The 20,773-nt window shown below is 41.7% G+C and overlaps 1 protein-coding gene across 7 annotated transcripts in view; it reads right to left on the minus strand.

The window, feature by feature from the left end:
* ATXN1 (ataxin 1) overlaps positions 1 to 20,773 on the minus strand; it is a 440,770-nt gene that overhangs the window by 279,652 nt on the left and 140,345 nt on the right. For all 7 annotated transcript variants that reach the window (XM_073631107.1, XM_073631104.1, XM_073631108.1 and 4 more), the window contains exon 2: positions 17,677 to 17,771. The gene's annotated coding sequence lies outside the window, so the exon portion shown is untranslated. The remainder of the gene's footprint in view (positions 1 to 17,676; positions 17,772 to 20,773) is intronic.

Here is a 20,773-nt window from a genome sequence, read left to right on the forward strand (position 1 = left end):
GCATGAGAGCTTGCTCAGTTCTCTATCTGTGCCAGGAACTCAACCTGCTTTCCTCCAATGATCAGAATTGTGCTGACATGCCCCCCTGTACAGCTATTCACTGGGAAGATCAGTGTGCTGTTGTTTCTCCTCCCTGAGCTCCTTATGCAGCCGAGAACAGAGATTATGTGATCACTTATAAAAAGGAGAAAAAAAGTATTTATAATTTTTATATATATATTTAACACAAGTTTAGTGTATTACTGCCACAGTAGCAGGTGGTAAATAAGACCATACTGTCATATACATATGTCAAAAGTGCCTTACTGTTTCTGGGGTCCACATGACTTTAACAGACACTGAGATACAGAAGAAATACCTATCATGTCTCCTCATCTACACTCATTGATGGCGGGTCTGGGTCATATAAAAATAGATGAAAGTCTGTAAAGCATGTAGTGGTCTTTCTATTACTTGTGGTACAAATAGGTGCTTTTTGGAAAAAAAAGTCAAATAATCGTAGTTTTAGCCCTGGTTCACACTATAATTTGCATGTGAATCACACAGGAACCACACTGAATTCAGTGCAGTGCGATTTGAGCCCATTCATTTTGAATGGCCTCAAATTGCACCACATCGCAAAAAAGGGGTGGGAACCTTTTTTTGAGCTGCACTGCAACCACATTGCATGGTAATTTTGTACTGTACTGCATTTGCGATCCTTTTGGGGTGTTGTGTTACATTTGACTTGACACCCGCAGCAGATCGCAAACACAGTGCAATTTCAATGTGTTGCAGGAAATGCACAGGGATTGCTGCGTTTCCAACACTGCATGTGTGTGAACCAGGGCTTATATACACATAGATAGATAGATAGATAGATAGATAGATAGATAGATAGATAGATAGATCCATATATATAGATTTAGATATATAGCTATAGCTATATATCTATATCTATATAGATATATAGATATATATCTATATATATTAGTATAATATGGTGTTTTTTCTGCTCATTTTGCCACGTCATGAAAATTATCCGATGATATTTACTTTGTAGGTAGGTTGATGAAGGTTTTTTTCCATATACTGTTTGCTGAGAGTGTATGCAAATTAAAATCTGGTGTAATGCATTATTTTCAGTGAAGTGAAGCTAGAGAAGAAACTTCACGAAATCACGGTTATCTCCACTGTGCTTCATTTGTTAGTTGTTTCACTAATCTGTCTACTTTACACCATTTTCCTATCCTTTTATAAATTAATTTAATTCATTTAAAATATATATTATTTTGCCTGTATTCTGGCAATGTTTCACTCTCTATGTTGAATATATTCGTGGTGGGAAAAAAGGGTGACAAAGTAGTGATAAAAGCCCAGCTTATTTTTTTTTGGGTAGAATAGCAAAAAGTTACAACCTGTGTGTGGTTTCCACATATTTAAAATGTAGGGAGGAAAGTGCCAATCCAGTTGTAAAGTCCATATGCAGCTTTATTAAAAGTTTATAAAAAGTCTATGTTCAATGATTCCCATTCATCAGGGCTAGATCAAATTACATAAAATGTACAAATATATCTGATCAATAGGATTTAGAATCAATTCATACATACTGCTAGTGCCACTCACATGGTTGCATCCAAACAACACATTGTGATACTGAATAACATGTTTACAGGGATGCTATAAAATACTGTACATGTTTAAATTCTAAATTATTATAGAATGCATATACAGTATCTCACAAAAGTAAGTACACCCCTCACATTTTTTTAAATATTTTATTATATCTTTTCATGTGACAACACTGAAGAAATTACACTTTGCTACAATGTATGCTGTCCCCAAAAAATAACTCAACACACAGCCATTAATGTCTAAACCGCTGGCAACAAAGGTGAGTAAATGTCCAAATTGGGCCCAATTAGCCATTTTCCCTCCCTGGTGTCATGTGACTCATTAGTGTTACAAGGTCTCAGGTGTGACTGGGGAGCAGGTGTGTTAAATTTGGTGTTATTGCTCTCACGCTCTCATACTGGTCACTGGAAGTTCAACATGGCACCTCATGGCAAAGAACTCTCTGAGGATCTGAAAAAAAGAATTGTTTCTCTACATAAAGATGGCCTAGGCTGTAAGAAGATTGACAAGACCCTGAAACTGACCTGCAGCCTGGTGGCCAAGACCATACAGCAGTTTAACAGGACAGGTTCCACTCAGAACAGGCCTCGCCATGGTCGACCAAAGAAGTTGAGTGCACGTGCTCGGCATCATATCCAGAGGTTGTCTTTGGAAACTAGACATATGAGTGTTACCAGCATTGATGCAGAGGTTGAAGGGGTGGGGGGTGGGGTGTCAGCCTGTCAGGGCTCAGACCATACACCAAACACTGCATCAAATTGGTCTGCATGGCTATCATCCCAGCAAGTAGCCTCTTCTAAAGATGATGCACAAGAAAGCCTGCAAACAGTTTGCTGAAGACAAGCAGACTAAGGACATGGATTACTGGAACCAGGTCCTGTGGTCTGATGAGACCAAGATAAACTTAACGGTTCAGATGGTGTCAAGCGTGTGTGGTGGCAACCAGTTGAGGAGTACAAAGACAAGTGTGTCTTGCCTAAAATCAAGTATAGTGGTGGGAGTGTCATGGTCTGGGGCTGCTTCTGGCACTGGGGAGTTACAGTTCCTTGAAGGAACCATGAATGCCAACATGTACTGTGACATACTGAAGCCAAGCATGAGCCCCTCTCTTCTGAGACTGGGTCGCAGGGCGGTATTCCAACATGATGATGCATCTATTGAGCATCTGTGGGGCATCCTCAAATGGAAGGTGGTGGAGCGCAAGGTCTCTAACATCCACCAGCTCCGTGATGTCATCATAGAGGAGGGGAAGAGGACTCCAGTGGCAACCTGTGAAGCTCTGGTGAACCCCATGCCCAAGAGGGTTAAGGCAGTGCTGGAAAATAATGGTGGCCACACAAAATATTGACACTTTGTGCCCAATTTGGACATTTTCACTTAGGGTTGGACTAATTTTTGTTGCCAGCGGTTTAGACATTAATGGCTGTGTGTTGAGTTATTTTGAGGGGACAGCAAATTTACACTGTTATACAAGCTGTACACTCACTACTTTACATTGTAGCAAAGTGTCATTTCTTCAGTGTTGTCACATGAAAAGATATAATAAAATATTTACAAACATGTGAGGGGTGTACTCACTTTTGTGAGATACTGTTTTGCCTCACATAAACCTTTTAATAGAAACTCCAGTATTAAAGAAAATTCAAAATAGGATAAGAAGTGCCATTTAAAATTAAAAAAGCAGCACTTGTTGCAATATATACCTCCTTCGGTGCTGTCTAAGAAACATCAAACACCTCTCCTCTTTGTGGAATGGCAGACGCTGTCATTTAACCCATTTTCTAAGAGCACAGGCTGTCATGGACACAACCTCTGAGAGTATATCACAACGTTGGCAAGGGCTCACAGTACAAAAGCAAAATGTCAATGCTGCTCTCTGCAGAATGGAAGACTAACCATCACCTGATGAGCAGAAAGATTTTAATTATGTAGGTACAGAAAGGGGTGCGAGGGAGGGAGTTTCTTTTCAGCCGTTTTGGGAAACTTGTATGTACAGGCATAATCTGACCACCACAGACTGGCACATAGGCACTTCAACTAGATCTGAGTATGCACATTTACGTCAATAGCCACTAACAGTTTCTGGTTACCTTGGAAAAAACAATAGCATTTTGTTAAAACTGTCTAGTATGGCAACTGCAATTTCCCCCAAAATCTAACAGCCAAAGTTTCTGTGTTGCTCCGTCAGGCTCTATTAACATGAGGATTGCTGCCTGATCCAGCCAAAAAAAGTTAAGCAATATTTGTCTTATGTCTATAGCCGCCTTTAGTGAGTCCTATTTAATTGATGAACCATGGTCTTTTCACAATGCTTGGTGAGGGTAAATGCAGCAATGGTCATGGTGACCGATGTGGCATATCATTGAAGTGACGCTAAGATGGTATTGGTTAGCACTGCATTGATCCTACTGGCAGATTTTTAGAGAGGTTGGGGAGATTTAATTCCATCAAAGCTGCAGGAAACTGGGTGTGTGCATATGTCAACATATCTTACCTTCAGGGGAATTGAGCCTAGAGGGATGGCTTTCCCCAAGGACTACCATAATCATAAGAAGGGAGCCATGAGGTTTCAAGGGAGACATAGATTGGATATTGCTATAATTAATCTTAAAGAACTAGCCTGGAGACTCATACCCTGTTATGAAAGTTAACGTTGAGTACGAGTTTAGACAAATCAAGGAGCTTTTTGAAGGACTCTTCTGGTGGAGAACACATCATAGCTTGCGGTTTCTGATGGGCAATCATTTTTGACCAGGACTACCGGTATGAATCAGGGGACCTGACAGAAACATCATGACAGTGTTAAAGTAAAGCTGGGCATTTGCTAATAGATCTCCTGAGTTCCAACAGATCCCTCCATTCACACACATGGCATGGATAAAAGAATGCCTTCTGTTGGCTTTTTGTATCCTGACAGCTGCTAGCGCTGGTTGTCAGAATACCCAAACAGTTCCTGCAACTGATTGGCACGTGCTGTTCGACTGACAATTTTCAGCCGACTCCTTTGACAAAAGTTGAGTCAGTGGAGCAACTCACTGTTATGCCGCGTACAGACGATCTGATCATTCCGACAACAAAACCGTCGATTTTTTTCCTTCAGATGTTGGCTCAAACTTGTCTTGCATACACACAGTCACACAAATGTTGTCGGAAATACCGAACGTCAAGAACGCGGTGATGTACAACACGTACGACGGGACTAGAAAAAGGAAGTTCAATAGCCAGTGCGGCTCTTCTGCTCGATTCCGAGCATGCGTCGGAATTGTGTACACATGATTGGAATTTCTGACGGATTTTGTTGTCGGAAAATTTGAGATCCAGATCTCAAATTTTTGTTGTCGGAAATTCCGACAGAAAATGTCCAATGGAGCCTACACACGGTCTGAATTTCCGACAACAAGCTCACTTCGAACATTTGTACGCGGCATTAGAATTTCAGCTGAATGCTCTGAATCTGCTGAAATTTTAAAGCGTATGGCCAGTTTAAAAGTGGGAATAAAACAGATTATCAAATGAGTAGACAGAGAACCTCCATGTGTTTGCTCAGTTAAATAAGCACTATTCTCACGCTATCATATTTTATTTCATCCCAGGAAACACAAAAGCAATGACAGTGATTTCTACAAACCATCTTAAACAGACAATGAATAAAATGCAATTTCTGTAGTATTTTAGTTTCCAATGCTATTCTGACAAATTATTCTGCTGCTGCTAACCTGAAGGTTGGTCCTAAAAAGGTCACGCGAATAAAGAGAATAAGGAGCATCGTATTCCATTTTCACCTTTACTCAGATATTTGGTAAGATAGGTCTAAAATAAAACTGGCTCTATAACAAGGCTGCATGAAAGTAATTGTTCCTTTTAGCATAATTCACATCAGAAAAATGTTCTGGGTGGACATAATAGATCCTATTACCCCGGAATTCCTGAACATTTACGACAGACCTGTCTGATGCGAGATATTGAGGTCCTGACAGTTGCAGAGACTCTAGTAATCCTATATCCACTTTCGCTGAATAATTTAAAGAGCTATTATATTTTCAGACATTTCTCTGTGAAAGGACAGTCAGAACTGTGTGTCTCAGATGTCTTTGATAGGGGAATATAAATAGATTAACAGATTTCTATGAAACCAAGCAAATGAAAAAGAACTCCTCGTCTCCTTTACAAAGGATGTGTGTTTATCTTACTTTGTTAGCAAAATGCGAAGAAACCTCAAACATGTAAGATTCAAAACCAGTATAAGACAACCATTCTATCAACAAAAATTCATGTTGACTTCTCTTTACGGTGATCAAAGATATCTTGAAAACTGAAATAACTTTCTTTACTATGACATTTATGAAATACAAGATTTCTGTGTCATCATAAAGTGACTGTTTGCTGTCTCCTTGCATAATAAACACAGAGCACAGTCTACAACAATCACGATCAATGTCAGTATGCCATGGTTGGATGTCACGTCTGTGCCAAACAAGGTACCCTTATTTAAGTATTTTAAGAAAGTTAGTATGAGCAAAATGTGTTGTAAGTGGTCATAATTATATTAAACTTGTAATGGTCCAAACTTTGAATCAGATTATAAGAACACTCTGTAGTAAAGAACTTGTGACTATATATTGAGGGCAGGGACTGATGTGAATATTCAATATATGTAAAGCACTGCGTAAATTAATGGCGCTCTATAAGTACCTGTAATAAATAAATAACTTAGATTTCACACTGTAGATATACAGCTTGGAGGCTGTAGGCACAGGAGTGCCAAGGCACCTTCACATACCTGGGTACACGATTAGCACTTCATAATATTCCTTATTTAACCAGTTCCCACCCAGCCTTTAACAATGTGACGTCGTCCCGGATAGTGCCTCATATGCGGCCGCGCTGTGGTGCTATCTATCACGGGCTGTGTCCATTGGTCACTGATCACTGTACCAGCTCGCTGCCAGTACCATGTGACTGCTGTGACCACTCATAGCAGGTCACGTGACAGTTGTAAACAACGGATGACCTCTTTTCATGCTATCCATTGTGTACAATTTTGTTACCAGCTGTGATTGGTCAGTGTGATCACATGGTACAGACAGGGCCAATCACAGCCCATCTGTACCATGTGATTAACTCTGGCCCATCACAGCTAATCAAAACAAAACAAACTGAATGACTCAGTTTTATTCAGTAAAATGCTTGCTGATAGCAATGAAATACACTGCTATAAGCAATCATAATGTGTAAAAAAAAAAAAAAATCCTGATCACTTCCCCAGAGTAGTACAATGTTACTATGGTAACATTATATTGCTCTGGTCACAGTGTGTTAAAAAAAAATGTAAAAAAGACAAAAATGTAATAAAAAAAATAAACTGAAAAAAATGATTTTTTTTTCCGTACTATCACCAGTCAGTGTCCCTGCATCAGTTATATGATGACGCTGTACTGCACTGGTGACAGTATGTAAAAAAAAAATTGTAAACATTTCTTTTTTCTAATTACTTCATTTTCCAAAAAATTGTGACAAAAAATGACAACTTCAAAAAAACTTGCCATGCCTCTTACTAAATACTTTTGGATTGTCTATTTTCCAAAAAGGGGTCATTTGGGGGGTATTTGTACTGTCCTGGGGTTTTCGGGCCTCAAGAAATGACCGTCAGTACATCAGGATTAATCGATTTTTAGATATATGCCATAGTTTGTGGACTCTGTAACTTTCCTACAGACTAAATAATATACACGGATTTGGGTTATTTTCATCAAAGAAATGTAGCAGAATACACGTTGACCTAAATTTATGAAAAACAATTACTTATTTGCAAAATTTTATAACAGAAACGAAGACAAACTTTTTTTTCAGAATTTTCAGTCTTTTTTTGTTTATTTAGCAGAAAAACAAGAAAAACAGTGGTGATTAAATACTACCAAAAGAAAGCTCTATTTGTGTGAACAAAGTGATAAAAGTTTAGTTTGGGTACAATCTTGCATGACCGCACAATTGTCAAAGTGTGACATTGCTGAAAGCTAAAAATTGGCCTCGGCAAGATAGGGGTAAAAGTGCCCAGTATTGAAGTGGTTAATAGAGATTTTATACATTTTGAGTTTAGTTTCACAAAAGCAAAAACATATTACTACTAAGGCAGGCAAGGATAGAAGTTCTGTTGGGTGTCATTGCTAACCCTTTCACGATTAGGGAGATGCACTCTTACTTTCTGTCTTGGGGAACACAGTCATCTGGACAGAAGGCAAAAGTGTCAGGAGCGTCTAGCGCTCCTGCTCCTCATTCCAGCATCTTGGGTTTGGTTGTGGCCTTCTCCTTGATTGTCTGTCCACCTGCAAGGTGATTGATGTGGCCAGTCTTTGGGTGGAGACCAGACCTGATTTAAGCCAGTCAAACCTTCAGTCTCATGCTTTTGATAGAGTGTGATAACGTGTGTAATATCTGATCAAGCTCCCTGTCTGTCTGCCCTGCTCTGCTAGATTGGATTTCCCTTGGACCGGATAACAACTATTCTCTGAACTCTTTCTGCTTTAGTAGCCGCTTTCTCCCTGGGTAATCTTACCTGGACTCCTTTTTTTGTATGCCTAGTCTGGTTGGCTACGGCAGCAACACCCAATAAGGGTGAGTGGCATAAGGTTTGATTTAATCTGTATTATTAGTGGGTACACCTCTATAGGACCCGTCACCTTCTCTTGTTGTATTTATGTCTTCCTACCTTTTACCTGGACTGTCATTGAACCAAGTACCTGTTTGCTTTGTTCAGTTTGCGCCTGCCCTGGCTTGGTGGCCAGGCACTATAGAATTGTGTATAAGACCTGGGGGCAACCGAGTACCGGTAGGCCTGTTTGCCTTATGGGAAATGGGGCTGCTATAGATGAAGAAAACAGTATCCAGTGTGACAGGAAGCCAGGAAAATCTATGGGTCGTGTCCAAGATAGGAGATATATTTGTCCCAGGTTTATGCTGTACACTGATTGCTTTTGGGTTTCTGCTGGGTAGTGAGCCTGTTTGGACTCAGTGAGGGTTAACAAGCTTAGGTGTAACAGATGAAGCACTCAGGGCTCTATAAAACTCACAGGTCCCTTCAACAAGGGGCTCCACCCTGGAACCAGATACCTGCATAGGACTGGGGAGCAGCTTCTTCTGATTGGTGAGATTAAGGCTGGCCATACACTATACAATTTTCTTGTTCAAATTTCGTTAGATTTACCTTCAACTCTGTTGTGCAAGGGCATGCCTAAGTGCATACACATTGAAAGTGTTTAGGTTTGACCTCATATTATATGGTTTTGGTAAATCTAAAGGAAAATTGAATAAGAAAATTGTATAATGTATGGCCAGCCTAAGTCTGTATGACTAAAAGACTGTTTTTCACTGTGTCAGGTTTTTGGGCAGCGGTAGGCTGTTCCAGACCAGGTAGATAGGTCCCTGTGTTTTGCAGTTAGGCCTCATGTACACTGCTGCTGGTAAACGGATGTTCAGAGTTCAGTTGGATGCTTTTTTAAGCTGCCCCTGAACTCATCCAATGTTATCTTATGTGTACATGTACACAGGTTCTTTTAATGACGTTTTTAGGCAGTTGCGTTTAGAGGCTTTTCTTTGAAGGCTTAGATGCCCAAAGTGAAAAGGGTTTATTTTCAGTTTTTTTTATTTTTGCTGTTTTTGATACCTGAACTTGTAACCACAGACTTGGAAATAAATCACTGTTTTGTTTTCACAAAGATCCTGCTGCTGTCCGTGCCTACTTCACTGTGCTGTGACCCATCCAGGGGGTCCTGCGCACCCTGCTACTGAGCTAATCCCTTACACCAGCTATAGTGTCTGACCACCTCTGTTAGGGGTAAGCGTGACAAAAAGGATATCTAAAATGTTGTAGTTGTCTTCAGAAAAAGCGTAAAGCATTAACCTTGCAGAAAAAAAAGTCACCTGTTCCCATGCCAACTGCTAAGACTGGGATTTCCTCTTACTTTGGGGAAATTTCCTTTTACTTCCTGTTGTGTTTCAGAGTACAAATTGAGGCAGGCCCCCCAATGGGATTGCAGACAGCACTGAAAACCTGGCATAGGTTCTAACACTTCCTCACCTTATCTAAAAAAAAGTTTTGGCTTGTGATCCTTTTTTTCTTGTAACTTGATAATGTTATCCATATCCCCATGTACTTTGGAGAAACAGTTAAAACTATCTGTTTAACACTTCTATAAAATATCGAGTACATGAACACATAAGCTTTCCAGGAACTGTGTTTTATAAAAGCCATTTCTGCCGCAAGATAGTGTTTTCAATAAAGAAAAAAAATGACAAGAATGTAACTATTACACTAACCGACGAATGCAACAATAAAGTTACTGTCACGACTTTCAGCATCATGTATCTCTCAAAGCATTTTAATGGGCCACCCAGATGCCAAGTAATATTTCTCTGCTCTGCCCCAAACCCATACACATTACACTGCTGCTGCGGTAATGCCTGCAATTTTACAATACATTGAATTCACTTTCAGACATTTTCCTGGACGAAAGTTAACTGCTGGATCGTGCTCTGTATTACAATTTCATAGTGTTAAACCTCCAATAAACAACAGGCAATTTTATTTCTTCTGCCGTATATATATTTCTGTTTGTATCAGTCACCCATGTACTGTGCATTCAAAATGAATACATTTAAAGCGGTATTAAACCCCAAAACAAAAACAGAATATAAAGCAGCTTACCAAGCCTTAAAGTGGTTGTAAATCCTCTCATTTACTCAGTGAAGTGAATAGCCTCAGACAGTGGTGGAACTACCAGGGGCGCAGCAGTCGCAATTGCAACTGGGCCCTGGTGTTCCGCCACTGCGGGGGGCCCCAAGACAGCAGGAACATAGTTGCCATGCCAACTATCGGGACCGCGACACTGCCGCAGGTGCCCACAGATAACAGTGTGGGGTTTCACATCGGGGCACTGTACGCATGCCAGGACAGAGATTCCCCCCCCACCTCCTCCCCCAGTAGCAGATCAGGCTCCCTCAGGGATTCTCCTGCACACTATGTGGAACTAATGTTCCCCATTATTTGTTTCCTGGAGGGAAGGAGAAGTGGTGCACAACCAGGAAGTTTTCAATCACCATGCTGGAACACATTGCTTCTGCAGAAGGGGAGACTTTGAAGCCAAATGTCGGAGTGCTGGGCCACATTAACAGTGGGAAGTCTTTGCTGGCCGAGATGCTGGGTACCACCTCCTCCACTGCTACCTTTAACAAGAACCACAAGAGCCAGGAGAGGGGCATCACCCTGGGCCTGGGCTTCTTCTCTTTCACCATGCCCACCTCCCAACACCTGAGACACCAGAAAACGCTGTCTACAGTGTCCCCTAGTGACTACCTGGGACACGCCTCCCTCATCAGGATAATCATAGGAGGTGAGTACACTCTGCTGGTTGAAGGGAGTGGGGACACAGGTCAGCATAGTCCAAAAGAGCACCACAGGATCCAGCATAGCCTGATGGAGAACTACAAACCCCAGCATGCCTCGGCAGAGAACTACAAGTCCCAGCATGACCTGATAGAAAACTACAACTCCTCACTGACTACCCTTCCATGTCATACCGCTCACTGACTACTCTGACATACCACTCACTAACTGCCATGCACTGCCAATTATGCAGGAAGGGGGCCAGCTGCCGGACAGTAATAAAGGGCCACAGAATGGGAGTAAAGGGACCCAGACTTGAAGGGAAGGGCCCCGAAACTGATGGAGAGGGCCCTGGGATGAGGATCAGGGAGGCCCTTCATGGTTTCATGCACCAGGATCCTTAAGGTTCTAGTTACGCCTCTGGCCTGAGATGATACACAGAGATGAAAAAATCCCCCTATATAGGTTTTACTTGTTTATCTCTTCCCTACACACCTTCAAAAGGGCAGAAAAGAGTTTAAATCTTTCTTCATCTGTCAGGAGCACAGGGGAGGGGGTGAAGAGCTGCAGTTACAGTGTGTGAGAGCTGATTGGAGGAAAGGGACAAACCCCCCTCCACACAGCAGAAGAACTCAGGCTCTGTTCTGAGCTCTCCCTCCCCCTCCCTCCCGACACTAATTTCTCTCCTGTGTGTGTGTCGGGAAAACTTCTCAAAAGTGACTCATGCTGATAACAGAGGAACAGATTTCATGACTGAGGTTTATAAGCACTTTAAATGTGGTGGCTGTATTGGTTTTCTTTCTTTATGCTTTTTCTTTATTTTCACCTGGTGACTGGGCCAGTAACACATTTCCTTTCTTAGGGTGTCTCCACTCTGGAGCTACAGAGACATCTTTAGATAGCAACTTTGAAAATCTGGGGAGAGGGTAGTGTTGGATGAACTAGCAGATTTAGATGGATTTGACAAACAAAGCCGGACTACAGCTAACACTTTTTAGGCAGTTGCAACATTTTTTTTTCCCTTTTTGGAATAAAGGTTTTACATAAATGAATAAAAGCTGATCATTGTAAGCACCTGCTGGTTGAATGAAAAGAAAAACTGCCTCATCTATGGCCAGCTTTAAGGGTAGGTTCACCTTTACAGAAAATCTGTAAAGTGAACTTACACTGGACCCCATCCCCCCCCGGTGTCGCTGTACCGGAGTCCCGTGATCCCCTCTGTTAGGCACCGGGACACCACTTCACCGGTCTAGGGATTTGAAATCCTCCTGGCTTTCTCTCCTCTCCTCCAGCACTGACAGATTGGGCTAGACGGATTCACATTAGTCAGCCCCATCCATGTGACAGTGCTGATCAATAAGAATGCCTTCTGTCTGTACATGCTGAGAGGTACGGATAGGAGATTAAGCCGCTGGGATTTCAAATACCTGGACCCGTGAAGTGGTGTCCCAGTGTCTGACAATGGGAGTTTGTGGGACTTTGGTACAGCGGGAATGCAGGGGATGGGGAGGGGGTCCAGTGTAAGTTCTTCTTACAGATTTTCTGTAAAGGTGAACTTACACTTTAAGTTGAGAAATAACAGAAATACCGGCCAGATCACAAGGTGGAAAAAAAAGCCTAAAAAAAGTAAAAACGTACTAAGAATTGGTAAGCTGCAATAAAATACATTTATGCATTTTTGTTTTATTGGGTTTAATACCATCATTTTTTGAAAAGTGAGCTTTTAGGAAATGGTTCTTTTTTTAAAATAAAAAAAAAGTACTATTGCAAAGTGAAACTGGACCCAATAAAAAAAGTATCAAGAACACAACTATTTGTTTTTTGGTAGTTATAGTACCAGACATTATCATAAGAGATATCCATTGGTATTAGGTAAACAATTCTACAATATATTAGAGATTTCTAATATTTCTTTGTTTGGTTGACCCAAGCATTTATCTACAAGTGTTTCTAAAATAAACTTTTTTTTTTTTTACAAATTACCTACCTGCTCTGTGCAATGGTTTTGCACAGGGCTGCCCTGATTCCCTATGATTAAGCTCTGACGGGCGGCGTGAAAAGCGATGGGGTCGTGGCCTGAGGCTCGGGTCGGGAGCGCAGGCTGAGACTGCCATTCATTCCAATACTAGTGGGTCTGCACTGATGTGCGGCTTCATGGGATTCATCCTTTGCTCAACAGTTGTTTGGAGCCAAGACAAGCTCCTTCCCTGGTTTTCACTCACAATGGTGGACACAGGATTGCTTACCCTTGTAGCCTGAGCAGCACACATATTCCATTACTGGTTCACTGTATAGTTAAAGGGCTATGAATCCCCAAATCATGTAACATAAAAATGTTACGTACAGTATTTGGCAACTCACCAATCATTCCATGTAGTGGTTGCAATAGTTTTCTTTTTTTAGTCTTTTTTCTTTCTGTTTTCACCTGGTGATCTGGCCATTAACACACTTCATGTACAGTATTACAGTGCCCCACTCTGGACTAAGAAGGACAGGGGCAACTTTGGAGAGCAGCATTGTCAGTCTGGGGCAAGGGGCGTGTTAGCTGTACTAGCAAATTTAAATACACGAACAAATTGAAGCCAGATCCCAGCTAATACTATATAATCAGTTATGGTCCGTACACACGATCGAACTTTCCGACAACAAAACCGTGGAATTTTGTTCGAAGGTTGTTGGCTCCAACTTGTCTTGCATGCACACAGTCACACAAATGTTGGCCAACAATTACGAACATAGTGACGTACTAGACGTACTACGTGGTTTTTCAGCTCTTTTGCACCACCCTTTGGGCTCCTTCTACTAATTTCGTGTTAGTAGAAGTTTGGTGAGTGTTGATTCGCGCTTTTCTTTTTGCGTTTTTCATTTAGCGCTATTATTATTATTATTCTTGATATCACTAGAAAAAAAAAAGCCTTTGAAAATTTGTTTGCAATAACTCAATCAGTATCACCAGCAAAGCAGCTTCATTATTATACCATTAAAGAAGAAGGAAATTGTGCGCTGCATTTGGAGATTTCATAATTTGCCACGTCACGAATGTTAATTCTCCATTACAAACGCTAGTTTACAAGACTGACCCCTTCTGCTTCTGAGCATGCGTGAACTTTTGTGCGACTGACTTGTGTACACACGATCAGAAGGTCCGACAACAAAATTTTGTTGGCGGAAAATTTGAGAACCTGCTAGCCAACATTTGTTGACGGAAAGTCTGACAACAAATGTTCGATGGAGCATACACACAGTCAGACTTTCCGACAACAAGCTCACATCCAACATTTCCCATCGGAAAATCCGACCGTGTGTATGCGGCATACCAGCTAAAGTTTGTTTTTCCTTTTAGGATAAAGGTTTTACATAAATAAATAAAAGCGGATTATTGTAAGCATCCCTGCTACTGTTAAATGGTTTGTCTCATCCCTGTAACTGATACATTCTGCTGGAGGGTTTGTTCTTTTGAAAAACAACAGACTTACTGGCCAGATCGCCAGACGAAGATAGAAGAAAGAAAGCCTAAAAGAGAAAACAAATGCAGCCATCGCGTCTAAGAAATGGTAAGCTGCAATATAATAAATGTTTGCTTTTGGCTTTAATACCGCTTTAACAAAACCTTGGGCTGGTAAAACAGTAAACATATATAGTGTGTATTTCAAGTGTGTATTTGGCTACTTGCCTGGAGTTCCACTTAAATATACTTTCTAATAACCCCTTATCCTGACAACCCAAAAAGTTATTGTGCCAGTCCACAAATTCTGCACCCAGACATTTTACCAGGCATAAGCGTGCACACAGGGTGTGCCAGGTGTGCCTGGGCACACCCTAATCGCCTTGTGTGGTACATATTCCCCCCTGTTTAGACCACTGATATTTCATCCAAAAAAAATAATGTTACAAAAAAAAAAATAATTTAAAAAGAATATAAATAAAACTACTGACACTGTCCACTGCCCTACTGACACCATCAGTACATATACACATGCATATGTATTTGAGCTTTGGGGTGCACACCCTAATGCAAGAGGCTGCGCACACCTATGTTACCAGTCCAAGTAAAAAGAGTGATTTATGGAGGGTCTGGTGTGCCACCAATGTAAACATTTTAAGGGCTCATTTACATTTGCTTCGGCTTCAACACACATTAACGGCTAGTTTACACTTTCTTCAAAACTGGCTTCGGACAGGCTTTGTTAAAGCTCTCTGAACACTAGTCAAAGATCCTGTCACTAAATAAAATGGTTAGCTTACAGTCCTGTTTACACCTTGCTTTTGCTTTGCTTTGTTTCAGCTTTTCTTCAAAAATTATACCCCATGTAGCTTAAGTGGTGCTTCAAAGCGTCTTCAAAGCCTCCATAGAAGTCTATGGCAAAGCTCACTTGAAGCCCCAGGAAGCCTCACCGAAGCACCATCAAAGCTCCACCAAAGCCTCATCAAAGCCTCATCGAAGCACCAAACAAAAGCAAGGTGAAAACAGGACTGTAAGCTAACCATTTTATTAAGGGCCCTTTCACACTGGGGCGGTTTGCAGGCGCTATTGCGCTAATAATAGCGCCTGCAAACAGACCCGAAAGTGCTGCTGCTTTGTCTCCAGTGTGAAAGCCCCGAGGGCTTTCACACTGGAGCGGTGCGCTGGCAGGATGGGAAAAAAAGTCCTGCCAGCAGCATCTTTGGAGCGGGGAAGGAGCGGTGTATTCATGCTCCTTCCCCGCTCCTGCCCATTGAAATCAATGGGACAGCGCGGCTATACCGCCGGCAAAGCACCTATACAGAGGCGCTTTGCGGTGGTTTTTAACCCTTTCTCGGTGGCTGAATACCGAATGTTTAGCGGCCGAATACTGACGGTAAAGCGCCGCTAACAATAGCAGCGCTTAGTGACAGGGGTTTTAACTGTCGTTCAGAGAGCTTTAACGAAGCGTGTCCGAAGCCATGTTTTGAAGCAAGTGTAGACTAGCCCTTAGGGCTAGTCTACACTTGCTTCAAAACAAGGATTCATACAGGCTTTGTTAAAGCTCTCTGAATGCCAGTCAAAGCCCCTGTCACTAAATAAAATAGTTAGCTTACAGTCAGTGGTGGCTGGTGCTCAAAAGTTTTGGGGGGGGCACAAACGAACTGAAAAATACTGCAACAAAAACATCAATTGTAGCCACTGTGCCCATCATATGCAGCCAATTGTGCCCATCATATGCAGCCAACTGTGCCCATCATATGCAGCCAACTGTGCCCATCATATGCAGCCTCTGTGCCTCATTAATTGCAGCCTCTGTGCCCATAATATGCAGCCACTGTGCCCCGCAAATGCAGCCAACTGTGCTCCATCAATTGCAGCCTTTGGGCTCCCCCTGCCCGCCCGCTGTCTGCCCGGCACTTACACCATCATGGTGGTGGGTCAGGCAGTAGATCAGGCTGCGAGCTGTGGGACGTGTAGCGCGGCGATGGATGCAGGACTCCTCCGTGCATGTCTTCTTCCTGTTCTGCAATGGGATCGCCTCTACCTTCAGCCAATCAGATGCCCGGTATTACATCCGGGCCTCCTGATTGGCTGAGAGGCGGTTCTGTGTTAGCAAAGCAAATATTGATTTTGCTTTGGTTTGCGCTTGCAGTGCACCTTTTTTGAAGCCTATTAGAGCCTATGGCTTTAATCAGGTGCTTCAAAAACACCCCCCTGCTGCTGGAATTCAGGCGATTGGTGCCCAAAAAGGGGACAGACTCCTGAATGGGGGTAGCTACAGTGGCCGTGTTTAGATTCATGCAATGCATGAATCTATCCATAATACACAGAGGGGGTGGCTGGAGAGAGGGGGTGGTGCCCAAGCTTACAGTCCTGTTTACACCTTGCTTTTGCTTTGCTTCGGCTTCGCTTCAAAAATCGTACCCCATGTCGCTTTAGTGGGGCTTCAAAGCGTCTTCAAAGCCTCCATAGACCTCTATGGCAAATCTCGCTTGAAGCACCTGCAGCTTTTGAGAGGCTTTAATTCAGCTTTAGTTTCCCTTTGTTTTGGAGAAATTGCAAGCATGAGATATCGACACACACACACACACACACACACACACACAGGGCATCTGCCAAGCTTCAAAAGAGCATCACCGAAGCATCACTAAAGCTCCACCGAAGCTTTATCAAAGCATCATAAAAGCATATTGAAGCGGTAGGCACTTTAATGTGTGTTGAGGCCAAAGCAAGTGTAAATGAGCCCTTAAACTGTCATATTATAAGGAAATTTCAAATGTACGGTCATTGAACTTGAACCTGATTGTTCAAAGGAAAGTTTACATGAGGTGAACCTTGATCAGTAACCCCCACATTATCCAGTTAAATTTTGCCAAGTTCAATATCTTTGAACTATGAGCGCTATTCCCTTTTTTCTGCGAGAATGATTTCAGTAAATTGAACTACTGAACTATTAATGCAGTTATAATGTCTCTTGTATATAAGCTAGGCTTTGAATTCACTAATCCTATTAGTCATTAGTCATGGAAGACAGTTTCAAAATGAGTGTGATTAGGACAAATGGTGACATGGCTTTCTTAGGGGCTCCCCTATTAAAATGATCCATTTTTGTAAACAAGGTAAGTGAATCTATCTATTAACCAAGGCCTTGCTTGTTGTCTCTTCCTTTGCTCAAGGTATTGACTGATGAGCAGAATGTTACTATTACACCTTAACCAAATTGAAGGTATCTTCTTACCATCTTATGTATTCTGATCACCAGCATTCTTTAGGTTCCACGATTTATTCTCTGAATATTCCAATAAAGTTCTACTTTCTTGACCTTTTTTTTTACTGAAAAACAGAATTGAAAAAAATATATTTTTAATTAACCCATTTATTATTATTAATAATAACATAAAAATTTTAAATAATTTAAGCATATGAAGAACATACAATAGATCCTGGACAGCAAAACTGAACTTCAAGCATACATTTAATCCAGTTACATATTAATTAAAAATGTAATTAAATATATTTTTAAATTCAGCTAGTTTAAGTAACTACTCAGTACTGAGATCAGCCTCCTGCAATCCTATGTACAGCAATGATCACAATAGAAAGGAAAGGGTCAGTAATGTAAGTCAGACAGAGCTCCACTGCTCTGCAAAGTGTGGCACTCAACAGTTGTTCTCCTCCTTGTAAGCATCTTCAGAATGTGCTGAATCTCTATTGCTCAATCCCAGACTTGGGGGCAGGTCAGTGACCAAGCTGTATTGCTTAACTGGAGTGAAAAAAAAATTAAAGCGGAGTTCCACCCAAAAGTGGAAGATCTGCTTATCTGCCTCCCCCCCCTCCCTCCGGTGCCACATTTGGGTACTTTTTTTTAAACAGGTACCCATCCCCACTTCCGAGAGATCACTCGGAAGTTCGGCCCCCCTACTCCTTCCCCCGCTGCCAGGCCTTTCGGAAAGCGCAGCGCGCTTCACGCATGCACAGTGGAGTACCGGCTGTGAAGTCACACGGCTTCAATGCTGGTTTCCCTTACAGGCAATGGCGGCAGCAGCACCCGAGAGCTGAAGAAAACATCGGCTGGGGTGCCGACATCGCTGGATTCCAGGACAGGTAAGTACCCTAAATTTAAAAGTCAGCAGCTACAGTATGTGTAGCTGCTGACTTTTAATTTTTTTGCTGGGGGGGCAGAACTCCGCTTTAAGGTTGCAGATCTGGCTAGTCTGTCTGGCAGTGGTACTTGAACAACATGATTGGATGAACAGAATTACAAGTCTTTTGGCCAGGGAAACAGTTAATGTACAGTATATGGTTTTCAACTGTATTTAGATGTTTGCCTGGAACACAGCTTTAAGCCAGGCCATCATGTAAAATATTTAGAATTATAGATATTATTTAACAGCTTGTGTAAGTAGCTATAAAAGTGGAAATTTGACTAAATAGCGTTTTTAGATTTGAATAACGCGGGAAACAGTTAGAGGTTTTTCTTGCTATTTGTGTACCTACTGGGGAACTTCCCCTTGGTATTTTTGTGGTCACCAGAACAGGAAATTTGTAGACTCCTTCCAGAGGGGATATCCATCAGGAATAAAAACACAATTTCTGGGGGCAGAGTGAGTTAAAATATCTATCATTTTCATTTCTCACTGTGTTCTCTATGGTGAGATAACCTTTAGTTCCTGTGTGGCCATGGGTACTAGAAAATCCTCAGTGGGGTCAACAATTAAAAAAAAAAAGCAGGTTTTAAACTATGAACACCAAGCTCAGTTAAACAGCATCCAACTGCGGTATGAACAGACCTATGTGGCTACATGTTGAGAAAATTTTACATAGTGGAAGTGGCATTTTTGCCACTGGGAGAAAGGGAAATCTTCTAAATTTAGAGGGCATCTAGGGCAATTGTAGTTATCAACAAATGACAATAACAATCTTCTGGGGCTGACAGGTTTTATTTTCCCACAAACACACATCTAAAAACTTCAGTGCATAAAGCACCTAGTTGAACTGTAAAACCAGCTTATCCCTGCAAATACAATGAAAAACTATACAGGGACTGTAGATATTGACAAAGGATGTCTAACCAGTTAAAGTATATGTAAACCCTATAAATGAATTTCTCTAGTGGCTCCCTTTTGATATGTTAAAGCCTAGGTTTAGATAAAAAAAATATATAATAATAATACAAAATTAGCACAGCAAATGGTACTGCTGGTTTGATGCAAAGTGGTGCTGGCCATCATAGTGGAAATATGAGTTCTCTGCCCCCCTTGCCCATACCCCACAGCTATAATCCTCCAGTGCTGTGGGCAATAATACAAGCACTGGACAAGCACTCATTAAGAGTACCAACTATGCCCACCCTTCTGCCCCCTTCCTGCATTCATATAAGCTGCACTATAGCTTCCATGAATGAAAACCAATCTATGAATAGAGGTCCACCTCCTCCATTTATTGATCATAATTAATTTATGATATATGAAGGTAGGAGGGGGGTGGAAAGGGCTGGCATAGTCGACAGTCTTGACGAGTGCTTGTAAGGTCAAGCACTCTTATTAACACCCCACAGTACAGGAAGATCACGGCTGTAGGGGCATGTGGTGGTTGTGGTGGTGGGGTGGACGGGGAGGCAGAGGACTTCAGATTTCAAATATGACAGCCAGCATGAGCAAAAGGGACACTTTGCATTGAACATAAGTATTGCCTCTTGTGCAAAATAAGAGCTACCAATATAACAAGTGTTTTATATTTGTTCAATAAGTGAAATATACCACTTGATCCTGCCAGAAGTCCAGTGCTGTCCTGTGTACTTGGCAGCCTTATCCCAAACAATTATCTGGTAGTGTATTGGGACTGCATAACAAACTACTATATTAGGGAGGAGAAGAGGGGGAGATGTTCTGTAGTCCTAACACACTTCCTGTCCGAGGGTGAAAGTGCTGCTCCTTAAAGAAGAACTGCAGTATGCTCACATAATTTGTAATAAAAACATCTTTGCCATTCTGAAGCTTCCCTCCAACCACTTTCCATATTATTTTATATATACTGTGATTCTGTACTTGCCAAATATGCTGCAGAAATCTCCCTTCACTGAGTCTGGCTGCATCCATTTAACTGTGGGCAGCTAAAGTCGCTGCCTGTTCACTTCCTGGATTTACACAGACACACAGAGGCATACCTCCAGCTCTTAAGCTCTCATTGGCCCCCTTATGACTCATCCCCCCTCCCTTCCTGGCAAACTCTCATGAGAATGAGAGAGAGAGCTGTGCATGATGTCATAAGCCTAGGCTTTTTACCAGACAAGAAACAGGAAGTGGGCTGTATAAGGTATTTACTGGCAGAAAAAA

The sequence above is a fragment of the Aquarana catesbeiana genome, linkage group LG05 (genome assembly GCF_042186555.1).
Source record: "Aquarana catesbeiana isolate 2022-GZ linkage group LG05, ASM4218655v1, whole genome shotgun sequence".
NCBI lineage: Eukaryota > Metazoa > Chordata > Amphibia > Anura > Ranidae > Aquarana > Aquarana catesbeiana.